The sequence below is a fragment of the Apaloderma vittatum genome, unplaced genomic scaffold, assembly GCF_000703405.1.
Source record: "Apaloderma vittatum isolate BGI_N311 unplaced genomic scaffold, ASM70340v1 scaffold13343, whole genome shotgun sequence".
Lineage (NCBI taxonomy): Eukaryota > Metazoa > Chordata > Aves > Trogoniformes > Trogonidae > Apaloderma > Apaloderma vittatum.
Genome location: NW_009706951.1, coordinates 50,460 through 60,516, shown reverse-complemented (window position 1 = coordinate 60,516; position 10,057 = coordinate 50,460).

The window sequence follows — 10,057 nt, the reverse complement described above, 5'->3', positions numbered from 1 at the left end:
GAGCGCGAAAGCCTCACGACGCTTAAATAACGTGCTTTTCCCACGGACGTCAAAAGAATTAGCCCAAACTGGGATCAAGTCATTCTCTGGTTGAGTAAGCGTTTAAATGCGCGTATCCTGGGGGTTGCGTTTCTGGTGTCTCGGCTCTTGGCAGGAAGAATTCACCCCGTGGGATGGTTTAAATCGGATCGTGGGCGCTGTGGCTGGAGGAAGGAGAGGATGTGCCCAGGGGAATGTGGCTCTGATCCTCTTCGAGGAAGAGCAGAGGCCCTGGGTGAATTTTCCTCCAGCACTGAATGTAGTGGGGTGAACTGGCATGCAGATCTTGCCAGAGGAAAGAGTTTTGAGACGTATCCTCCATGCCCCTCACTTAGCAGGACCAAAAATGTCCCCCTTTAAAGCCTATTTGAAAGTATTGGTAGCAGATAGTGTCAGATGTTGATGGCAGAGACCATTTAAAATCCACATAGCTTGGGGAAGTTAAATATCCGTCGCGAGTCTTGTTTCTGTCTTTTATTGCTGTTGCTTTGCCAGTATGACTTCAGCGTCTGTATTTTCTTTGTGGCATCAATAGGATTCTGGTTTGAAGGGGGTTTCTTTTTACAGAAATCGGGACCAAAGAATCAACTGATGGGAAGTCAGCACGGCTCGGGGGGGAAAAGGTTGTGCTGGCTTAGAGCGGTTGAATATTTGGACCCATAACTCTCAGTATGGGTAGACGGGAGATGTGAGACTCGAGGTCTCAAAGAGGTTTAATGATTCCACAGAGGATTTATTTTATTTTCTTCATACAAGTACCTTTTCTCTTCTTGTTTGCTTCTGGTTTTGCTGACGTAAGTACAGGTGTTTCCAGGAAATAGGCTAGCTAGGGAAGGAGAGTTTGTTCAGAGTTGATTGAGCACTTTAATACTTCTGTGAAGGTTGAGACAATTAGAATGTAAAAGGAGTTTTTATTATAAGCTCTTTATATACGCACAATGCTATGTATAACTGTTGCCAAAGAACTGGGTTTGAAAGGTGTTGGTGGCTATTAAGACAGTTCATGATGTTCACCTGGAACTGCAAGGTAGTGAAAAGCTGCTGAAACGAGTGGATTTTGGAAGTTCCCTTTTGACAGCTGCCAAAACGATCAGAAACTGAGGACAGAAGAAACTTCTACTCTCAAACTTGTCGGTTTGGATCCTTGCATTGAATGTAGGAGCTAGAAGTTGGCTTGACAATTAAAATTGGGTTTATACCTGAGTAGTTTTGTTGGTCTGAGACTTATTTTTCTGCCTTCAAAAACACTGTTGACACGCTCCATATGGAAATAGATGTGTTTCTCTGTGTAAATTAAGGGAAGTTGGTGCAAACCTGGACTGCTGAACAGGCAGTGTAGCACTTTCTAGATTGCTTAGGAAGCGAATCTGACAACTTCGCTAGCACCAATCCCCAAATTCTCTGGCGTCAACATTTGAAGCTATTAATAAATGCCAAACTCTACTTGGATACGCATCAGTGCGTCGCTGCAAGAGGACGGGGGTGGAGTGGATGAATTCAGCTGGTTTGCTTCAGAGCTGACGTCTGGTGAAATGCTTCCACGCGTGCCCGACGGCTGTGGGACACGACGCCTCCCAATGACCTGTGTGAACTGGGATCCTCTGGAAAGAAATACAGTAGATGGTCACGTTTCCGTAGACCGTTGCGTCAAGCGATTCTCCCCAAAAGCGCCACGTCCCCAGCTGTACCAAAAGACTGAACTGTTTGTAAACTTCTTGTGCATCCTATCTGGCTGCTTTAAACTGCTGCTGGACTGTGTTCTGTGGACACTCATGAAGTTGGCCAAAGCTGGATACGTAACTGGAGAGAACACTTTGGGGTGAGAGGGAAGGGGTTTTTGTGTGTGTGTATGCGTGTGTGTGTGTGTGTGGAGTGCTCAGCAACAAAAAAGGGACCTGAGACATGCCATGTCACCAAAAAGCACCTTCCAGTTTCCAGTCTGTGTCCCACTAAGCATGTATCTACACTGCCTGTTGACATGTGTTGATGTTATTCCTTCATCAAGCTTATTTTCTGGTTCGTTTTATTCTAAATCTGCCCTTTGTAGTGTTTCTACCTGCCTCGAAAGTTAATGAACGGAGCCAGGGTTGGCTCAGGCTCCAAGAGATGGTGTCTGCTCCCCCAAAAACTTCCTACCAAGCCATTTTTTTTGCCATCTCCTGACCGAGCTCTCTTCTTCCTCGACCCTTCTCTGGAAGCTGGCTCTGGCATCCCCACTGTGGCAATGCCGCCAAAGCGCCGAGTGGGAATTTTGGAGAACTTGAGCCTGCATCTGAGCAGCAGCATGGCAACGGCTGCTCCCTTGGGGCTCGCTTTGCCATAATAGGCAGTGATGGATCCTTCTTAATTGTCCTACAGTTGCGCTGTCTTCTGCATCTCTTTAGATGATTGCTTTATGGCGCAGTGTTCCAGTTGGGTTGTCCTCTTTTCAACTGTCAAGCTTCCAACACAACTTAAATAGACATAATGGGATGGGTTTGCCCCATTTTCTGTCTGTGCTGAGGCCTGTGGATGTTAGAAGAGAATAGTCTTTTCTAATTGTTTTCATATCTAATTAAGGCATTTAAATACCAAGCTCTGTCCATTACACTTCTGGCTGCAGGTCTGGTTGCAAAGAGCAAACCATCAATATTGTGTAAAGAGCAGACAGAGGAGGGTGCTGCCAGAGTACATGCTTTAGAAATACAAATTAGCACTTTTCATTTTTTGTGTCTTCTCCTTTCAAACTAAGACAATCCTCGGCTCGGTCTGTCTTTCCGTTGTAGAAAACTTGATATGAGCTTAAATCGCTCTGTTGTCGCATTAGGTCTTAAGAGCCTGCCCTGGGGGGAGATGCTGCCTTCTGCTCTCCATCTGCATCTCTGCTGCAAAAAAAGGTGCTTGTTTGGAGAGCAAAGAGCGGCTCTTGGAGCAGAAGAGAGGATGGAGGTGTCATCCCAGTCGGTCATCGGCGCGACAGATTCCTGCTACTGCAAAAGCCGCTGATATCCCTCGTAGAGCTGCAGGTGGGAGTCCCAAAAGTGAACAAGGTGGTAACAAGTTGGAGAAGACAGTTTGCAATTAAATTCTCTCACTCTTGACCTGAGCTATGCTGGTTTTTTGCTCTTAGCATAAATAAAAAAAAAAAAAAAAGGAGCACTCTAACAATAAAGTGTTTTCTACATGATCAGTGTTTTGTGAAAAATCACCAAATCAAATTCAGCAGGTTTCAGTGCTTGGGAGGACGTGGGTTCTCGCTCTGCCTTTTTTTCCCAGGTGTCAAGTTTGGACAAGTTCCACGTGGTTGGGTGACTTAGATGGGTTCTGCACGTGTCTGATGGCAGGATAACGTGGCCGTGACTCTCTCTGCCAGACATGGCTGGAGCAGAAGGTGCAGCCCTTGGTGCCATGAGAGATGACACCCGCAGCTTTGGCAGGGGATCTCTTTATCCAGGAGTTGGTTGATCAATACGACCAAGCTCATACGGCGTACCCTCCTCACCGTGAACTTTCTGTAATTTAAAGCATCACATCTTTCTGAGCTTTGCAAATTTGGGACCTGCGCCACTCATTTCAATCTGGCAGAGCCCCAGCCTCCCTAAACAGGCTTTTAAGAGATTCACATCTCCATTATGGAGCTTCCTCTTGCCTGCCCAGGTGTTAGCAGCTATCTCCCACCTCCAAGACTTCTGAAGCCAAAGTGTAATTAGCACTGTGGTTTTAAGTGCCCGTGGCTGGAAGCTGTGACACTGGGATGAGTGTTGGATGTGTCTGGGAGGTGCTGGGCTGGAATCCGGCAGGTCTAAGTGGATCTGATCCCATTGGAGAAAGCACGATTCTGCTGCAAATCTTGGCAGCCACTGCAAAGAGAGAAGCTTGTTGCCCTGTTGACCCTGTGAGGATTTAGCCTCTCCTCTTTGGTGGAGCTGCTCTCGTTTAATAACGAAGGTGTTGCAGCATCACTTTGCGAAGTGTTTGGCCCCTCCGCTCGCTCTGTCCTCTTCATCGGTGTGAAGTTGTACCTTGTTCCTGTGCTGATGTTGTTACTCTAAAAAAACAGGAATTCTCTTAAAGTGCAGAAGTTCAGCTGCTAAAAAACCTTCTCCAAAGTTACGTGCTCGTGGACGTTAGTACGAAACAACATCCCTTTCCCCTGGCCCGAAAGAGGGGCTGTATCTTAAATACTCCCTCATTCTCCCCTCCCGCTTTCCTTGGAAGGAGCATAAATGCAGGATAAGCTCTGAGGAGGTGAGTGAAGAGGAAAAACATTGCTGAGGTAGATCCAGCCCATCTCAAATCCTGCATCCCATTTCCATGAGGAGCTGCTTGGCCAGGGTGGGCTCCAGCATCCCAGGAGCAGACCGGCACTGGGTTTCTTTTCCGACATGTCACGTGGCATGTAACTGGTTAAATATTTGTGTCTCTGGTGACCAGGTGTGTGTCACGATTGCCGGGGAACTCTTTTGAAAGTGAGGGGGGAAAAGCACATGTTCCTTTTTAGGGAGATATGGCCTATAGATATTGCACTTGCTAAATATGCTCTCCAAGCGCATGCCTCTATCTAGTGTTGATTTTACAGTGAATGATTTCTTTTGATAAGAGTTGCTTGGGGCAGGGAGGGAGGGAGAGGGAATTCCTTTATTCTATAAGGAAACTCTGTATTTAAAAGCAAAATAAAAGGAAATATACTGTTTATATATTTCTACTTTGTGCCTAGTCAGTGTCCTTTTTTAACCCTAAGCTCCCAGCATTGCTTGGACTTCTCTCCCAGAGCTGATATACGTGTCTCCAGTGACCTATAGCTGAGATACTTCTGTAATCCCCAACATATCCAGCATTGAGCATCTCAGCCGGGAGCGTAAGGACATGTTGTCTTACCTGTGGGAGCCTGAGGAATCAAAAATAGGATTTATTCATGCTTTAATGAGGAAGTGTAGGAAAAAAACCAAACCAAACCTGCGCTGTTTAACTGATATGGTGAGCTGAGAGCATCTAAATGTTGCTAGCGTTACCCTTGTGGCTCTGACTTCCTTGGCATCATCCAAACCAGAGACAAGCCCAAAACCTGGTGAATTTTTTGGTGGTTGGCAGGCTGGAGGATGGTCCTCTTCTCCAAGGAGTGAATTCATGACTTACCTACGACAAGACCCGGGCTTGGGTAGTTGCCCTCTAGCTCATCAGGATCCTTGAGGAGCTCGCTTTGCAGAAAGAGGAGCTTTTTGTCTGTGAGCACGAGCTGAGCTTGAGGTAAGGGTGAGACAGAGTGGCCATGGGCATCTGGTAGCATCATCTGAGAGGAGCCAGAGTCTGCCAATTCGCTCCTTGTCTCCAGCTGTTGCATCTCAACATGTCCTGTGGGATTCACCCTTCATGCAGAGAATGAGCTCTGGTCTCCATCAGCATGAGCTGCCTTAGAAGAAGTATTGGTGACCTTCTTCATATGTATTTTTATATACAAATACATGGGGGCAGGGTATTAGGAAAAGGGGGAAACCATCCTTGCGGTGTTAACTGTTGAGTACGTGATCTAGTGGGGCATGTCCCTGCCCATGGCAGGGAGGTTGGAGCTAGATGATCTTTAAGGTCCCTTCCAACCCTGACAATTCTATGATTTTTGAGACCTGAGCTGCTCTGTGCTCTGACATAGGGACCTTTGGGAGATGCCAGTCCCTGGGGCAGAGAAGGAGAGCTCAGACTGTATTTGCTGTGCCAGTCCCATACCATCCTCTTCTGTACAAGGGTGAGGTGGGAGCAGGGTCTGGGAAGGCTCATGAGCCCTTTCTGCAGCTCTACATTGCCTTCAGGTGGGTAGATTGCATCCCCCTTCACAGCAAGGTCCCAGAAGGGACCTCCAAGAGGAACCAAATACGGAGGCCTTCAAACTGGTGTGCAAGGACTAAGGCCTTGGCAGCAAGAAGCAGCTTGGGGTGGAAGGGGAGCAGGATATCTGGCAAATACCTCTCCGTTTTGAGGTGCTGGTCTGTGATGAAGGGTTGGATGGGTGAGGGTGCAGAACACCTGGGGAACCTCTTCCGAGATGACCAGAGGGCAGAGTGTGTTCCTACTCAAGGCTACTTCCTCTTGGACATGCTGGAGCCCTGAGAATCAGACCAAATAAATGGTAAGTGGTTGTGCACCCATCGAATAAAGCCTCCTGGGAGTCACGGGGTCACCTGGGACCCTGGTCTCTCTGTGATAGCTGCCTTTCTTCAGTCCATGAAGTTCTCTTCCCCAGGTCCCTGGGGAGTAATGTTGGAAAACTGGGAAGGCTGTGGAGCATCTTTGGGCTGCAGCGAGGTTTAACAAAGGGCTCAGTGCTACGCCAGGACCATAAATGTGGAGGGATGCAGCAAGCCCCACGGATGGGTGCTGAGGAGGTGGGCAGGACATATTTGTCACCTTCTGGATGTCACTGCCTGGCGTGTTAGCAGATGGGCATGGGCTTCTGACTTGAGGGGTCATAACCCTGCGAGGTGCAAAGTGCCCCAGCTCAGAGCAGATGTCTAATAATAGTTGGTTTAAGTGCCGGTGGTGTTTGGTGCAGATCCAAGCTGGGGAAGGAAGGGGTCAGATGGGGACGTGTTTTTCCCCACCATGTCCTTCCTTTCCTACCAGGACGCACACGCGATGCGCTGCCAGGAGCTTTGTAGGAGGGGTTGAAATACCCCAAAATTATATAGACAAACGGTTCAAAGAGGTGCTCAGCCCCAGGAATGTGACCTGGGAGTTTGCCCTGTCCTATGTCTTGGTACAGCGGGCATAGAAAAAGGGATTATTGAAGGTGGCTGCATCTGGGCTTTCCTCAAACTGATCTGAGGAGTTTGTCAGTACGTTTCCCTTTTCAATGCCCTGCTTTGATTTAAACTACAAAGGGAGATGCTATATTCCTCCCAGGGCTTCCCAGTCACTTTAAAGGGACTGAAATATCTTCCTGGAATCATCCAGGTCTGATGGGGTCTGTCGCTGCCCCTAGATGTGCATGTGCCACTGCAGCAAAGCTGGTGAGAAAGGATCGGTTGGCCCCTGACCACTGTGGTTTGAATTTTGAGGTGGTTGAGGACCCAGAGGTGGGCCAAAAAAGAAAGAAGCAGAAATGTCACAGCCATCCAGGGAGCAGGTAGCTTCAGTTCTTGATTTAAGAGCTAAAAAAAAAGCTATTAGCTCTACCTTCTTATTTGGTTTTTTTTTCTTTCTTCATTTTTGATCTTTGGGATGGGGATTTTTGTTTGGTGCTTGGTTGTTTGGTTTTTTGGGTTTTGGGGTTTTTTTTGGCAAGCATTTCTCAGCCCTGAGCCTTCCAAGGCACCAAAAAAAACTGTTGGGTTTTTTTTTCACCGGGGATTTAATCTGCTGAGAGCAGGTGCCATCTAGGGGACAGCCAAAAGAAGACAAGGAGAGCTTCCCGGTCCAAATCTGCAGTATTTGCTCCACCACCCAAACCCACCTCCAAAGACCCTCAACCCACCGTCACTTCCAGCCTCCCCATTTCAAGCACGGAGAACCCCGGGCTCGAAATGGGGAGTTGGTGGGTGCAAGGCTTGATATACACTTAACTGGTCCCCAAATTCAAGAAGAAAGCGTCTGCCTTCATACAGCCCAGAAGCGATGGACCAGAGCAGCCCTCGCTGAGGTTTTCCTTTGGTGATTCACACGGAGAAACCAGGAGCAATCCAGAGCGCTGCGAGCTTGCCTCTCTTTAGGCGAGCTTGCCTCTCTTTAGGCAAGCTTGCCACGACATCCTGAAACAACCATCCCTCTTCCAGCTGCTCCCTAGAGGGATGTATCCTGCTAGTCTGGCCAGGAGCGCTTGCTCTGCATCACCTGCTTGTCCCCATCTCAAGTTTGGATGCTTCTGGGGCGTAACACCAGCGTGATGCATTGCATGGAGCTTGTTCAGTGCTGCACGACCTTTTATACCAGCCCAAAAAATTAAATCTGCACCTACCTCACTGCATGTGCTTCAGATCGTGCTTCAGATCAGGCTCCACCCAAACCCTTGGAGACGGTAGGTGGAAATGCCTCACTAATCCATCGCTAAGGAGCACTAATGATACCAGCTCGCTCAAACAAGTGTGGCAAAGGGGTGGCTACAGCTGTGAGCTAGGGCTGAAAGGTTTGCTGGAAACTTCAGCTAAACGGCTCGTTTTTCATCCTTCCCCCTCTTATTTCAGGCTTTTTGATTTTTCTCTGCTAGCTTCATCAGCCCCCCTGGAAATCCCTTCAGCACCCACCGTAGGGCAGCATCAGGGTGCGCAGGGGTCTGTAAGTTAGAAGTTTGCTGTTGGGGGCTCCTCTCCCTCCACCTCAGCCCCATCTTGAAGCAAACATCCCTCCAGCTCGTCCGCATCCTCCCCTGGGACAGTCCCGCCTCTGCAGGATAAGGTTTTGATGCTGCCAACTCAGGGCCTGCCCTGGCTTTAGCTGAGAGATTTGTTTTGAGAGCCTTCCCAGCTCACTAAAATTTGCAGCTTTTGGGAAATTTGGACACTAAAATCTGCCTGTTCTCTGTGCGAGACTCCAGCAGAGGGAGTGTGGCTGCGTCTGAAAGCTTTAACACCGGCTTCTCTTCAGCAAATACACCTTTTTTAAATCAGAGCATCATTTAGGTTGGACAAGACCCTTAAGACCAATCAGTCCAGCTACTGACTTAGCAATGCCAGGTCCACCACTGAACTGTGCTCCTGAGCACCACATCTACATGTCTTTTAGACACCTCCAGGGATGGGGACTTCTCCACTTCCTTGGGCAGCCTGTTCCAGTGCTTGACAACCCTTTTGGTGAAGAAATTTTTCCTCATATCCAACCTAAACCTCCCCTGGTGCAACTTGAGGCTGTCCCCTTATCCTTATCTCAAATGAGCTGTTTGGATATCTCCTTTGGATGGCGTTTTTCCCACAAGGTTCCCGATCGCTCCCCGTTTGATCAAACAGCAAAACGCACAGGGTGCCTTGATAAATGGGTGAAAAGCTGCCATTATTTTGTGGGGGTTTTTTTTCTATTTTGGGGAGATACGGTGAGAAAAAAAAAACCAGAAGACTCAGCTCTGAGGGTTTTAAGTCACAGGTAGGTTGTCAACTTATCAGCTCTGCATTGGCTTTTCCTTTCAGGGGGCAGAATTGCCGCTGTGGTGTGGAGGGAAGCCAAAGAGATGGGAGGATGGAGGGATGGCTGAGACTGGCCACCTTGGGCTGAACCCCAAGTCCTTGAGACCCAACCGCCTCTTGGGTACGACACTCCCACCACCCTGAGATGGTGTTTGCTGGGTGAACAGTTCTGGGGAGCCAGGCTTCCATACTTACCAGGAGGAGACAGGGCTGGTTTTGGAAGTCGGGAAGAGCCCCAGAGGGAACGCAGGACACGCTCGTGAAGAGGAAAGGATGCTTTGAGGAATTTTTGTCCTTGAAACACCTCAGTCATCGTTTTTGCTGATTGTAACCACTGGGGAAGCACCCTGGTATCTGCACGTGGTTGGGTTATTGGCCACCCTTGCTGTGAAAATGGGATAAGCCTCTCTTTTTTCAATTCAGAAAGAGCTTGAGATAATCTAGACCAGTTTACTGTGAACTTCTCCAGAGACAAGAGCGGTCCTTAGCGATGCTCCTTGAAAGCTGATAGCATCAAGTGATTAATTTTATCCATCTGGGCAAGCTCTGCAGGCTCGGAGGGAGAAATGTCAACACCTGCGATACAGGGAAGATTGCTTTGGGATGCTAGATGTAAAAAACATTGAGAGGCTGAGGAACCTGGAGATAATTAGATTTTTCAGGATTTGCATATTAATAACTGCACCTGTTACCTTGCCATTAGAGTTAATAGAGCATAATATTAACAATTAATAGTTAATAAAATAGCCACTCTGATGGTCATTTGCACATGAAGATGGAAGAATGTATCTGGATGCCACTTTCAGGAAATGATGGGAGGACTGTGCTCATCTCTTGCCTGCTCGCAGATGGAGGGGGGGAAAATTGGCTGGTTTCCATCTTTGACTTTTCAGGATTATTCTGCAAGGGCAGTTTTCTTTGGGGCTCATCCATCT